The sequence below is a fragment of the Protopterus annectens genome, chromosome 1.part0 (assembly GCF_019279795.1).
Source record: "Protopterus annectens isolate FY-2018-M chromosome 1.part0, PAN1.0, whole genome shotgun sequence".
Classification (NCBI taxonomy): Eukaryota; Metazoa; Chordata; order Ceratodontiformes; family Protopteridae; genus Protopterus; species Protopterus annectens.
In genome coordinates this window covers 824235772-824238271 of record NC_056725.1, presented here as the reverse complement: position 1 = coordinate 824238271, position 2500 = coordinate 824235772, and the positions used below count along the sequence as shown (strand labels likewise).

Sequence of the window (2500 nt, the reverse complement as noted above, 5' to 3'; positions counted from 1 at the left end):
ATTTATTAATGACTGCCCATGTCCAGGAGGGTTGTGGGTGCTGTCCCAGGTAAGAATTTATGGTGCCCCATCCACTCGTCTAGGTTCCTTTTGAACAGTGTCATAGAGGTGCTCTGCTTCACGTGATTTGGCAGCCTATTTGAAAGACACGGCAGTCGCTGAGCGACAAATCTGTCCCTCCAGCACATCCTATTCAAGTTACAAGCCATATTTAGGTCCCTGAAATGGGTAGCTCTAGTCCCATTTGATTTATGGATGTGCAGCAAATTCATTAGGTTTGGGTCAGAGATTGCTCTGCAAGCCAGGCATAAGTCTTCCCTAAGAAGTTTATACAACACTGAATTCATTGACAGGGACTTTAGTCGGTCTGTGTAAGGCACATGCTGGAGTTCCTTGATCTTCTTAGTTAGAAACCTCTGAGGTCTCTCCAATTGCACTAGATGCTTTGTACAGTACATGCTGAAAGGGGTGTTGTACTCAATTATGGGCCTGATTAGTGACGAGTACAGAGGGGTTATATCCTTCTCTGTTCTAGAGGCAATGCCTTTGCTAATAAAGTGTGCTATGTAGAAAGCCTTCCTTACTAGAGTAGACACATGGTGGCCAAAGTTAATGTCAGAGTCTACTTGTGACCCCAGATCTCTTACCACTTCGTAGGTACTTGGGGTATTGTTGTTAATTTAATAGTGTGAAGAGACATTGGTTTTACCGAAGGGGAATAATGATGCATTTCTTTGCATTCAGTTTGAGACCGTGACTAAAACACCAGTTGTTGCTGCACAAGACCCTCCTGAAGTATACAGACATCATTTGGGTATTCGATAACTGCACCCAGTTTGCAGTCATCTGCCCCTTAGTTTTGGCCTGAACTTCTGGGAAGTACATATCAAACAGTAGGGGATCCAGCACTGACCTTTGTGGCACCCCACTGATGACAGATCTGCTGGCTGATGTGGACCCAGTTTGACAGTGTGTGACCAGTTTGTTTTGTGAGCCAGCTAGCAACCCATCTTACAACAAAGGGGTTTACATTCAGTTTGCTAAGTTTAACGGTAATGCCTGATTGTGGGATTGTTTCAAAGGCCTTTGCCAAGTTGAGGTATGCTGAATGCACAGATTTGCCCTAGTCAATGTCCCTGGTCACATTTTCGGTGAAATCCACCAGGTTTAACAGGCAGGATCTGCCCTTGATAAAGCCCAATTGGGTCAGATCCAGGGCTTGAAAACCACCTAGGTCTTTATTTTTGAGAGTCATGATGATATGTTCCATGCCTTTACACACAAGGCTGATCAGACTTATGGGTCTACAATTGCCTGGGTCTGTTGCTAGGCCACCTTTGTGGAGGGGAATAACTGTTGCTGTTCTCCATTCCACGGGAACAAAGCCAGTGGTTAGGCTGTGATTGAATAGGGTACTTAATGGTGATGCTAGTTCATGTTTTAGTTTGTTTAGAAGCAGCCTGGAATGCCGTCTGGTCCCATACAGGCTGTGTTTTTTGCCTTAGTCAAGACTTTAATGACCTGCTCTTCAAATATGTAGGGTAGGGGGATGTTGGGGGCAAGGTTTGTGATAACTTTGGAGGGGATAATGGAGTGAAATTTTCTCCAAATCTGCCCGTTAGCAGGTTTGCTATCTCTGCGGGATCACTGCGTGTGATACTGTTAGTCACTAGTTCGGCACAGGCTTGGGTCCTAACTAAAAGTAACAGCAGAACTATAAATAGAAGTAGCACTTTTGTACCTATAAATAATCCCTCATTGCAGCTTTTGAACATGCATCTGAAAATGCCATACATCAGCTTATGAAAAAAAAAAAAATTGTTGTTTTTATAATTTAACAGCAGAACACCAGAGAGCCATTAAAACATTGTATGCAAATAAGGATAAAGGATATAATAACAAAAACAGCAGACAGGGGTGGTGCCATAGTCATTATTATAATACTAAAATGTATGAAATGATTAATAATGATGAATATCTACCTTGGACAGGAGACATGTTAATATCATTACAAAAGTCACTAGTGTGGTCTACGACATGCTTTTCAATGGACAGATAACATTAGCGGTATTAGATTTTCATGTTATAGCACCTAGAATACCAATTATATATGGAATATCTAAAATACATAAATCAGCCTCAATACCTCCATTTAGAACAACTGTCCCAGCCAATGGATGGATCACAGAACCCATATCTAAATATTTAGAATCTAAACTTCAGCTGGTTCTCAATTACTCTCCAAAAATAATTAACGACACTTTACAATTTTTAACACATTTATACACATGGGCTAGAAAAAAAATATTGCGGATTATTTTGTGGCATTAGATGAATACGTTTTGCTTACTCAATTCAAATGACATCAGAATAGAATACCTTTGTAACTTCATCACACTACAGGAGTTTTTTTCAGCAGCTGAAATCAATACTGTTTGTGTTTTGGCAGAATTGGTTTTAACAAATTATAAATATTTTTTATGAAACAGTTAAAAGATAC

At 40.4% G+C, this 2500-nt stretch overlaps 1 protein-coding gene across 4 annotated transcripts in view; it reads right to left on the bottom strand.

The window, feature by feature from the left end:
- Positions 1-2500, bottom strand: part of TIAM2 (TIAM Rac1 associated GEF 2) — a 2099243-nt gene that overhangs the window by 916345 nt on the left and 1180398 nt on the right. The gene's annotated exons all lie outside the window — the stretch shown is intronic.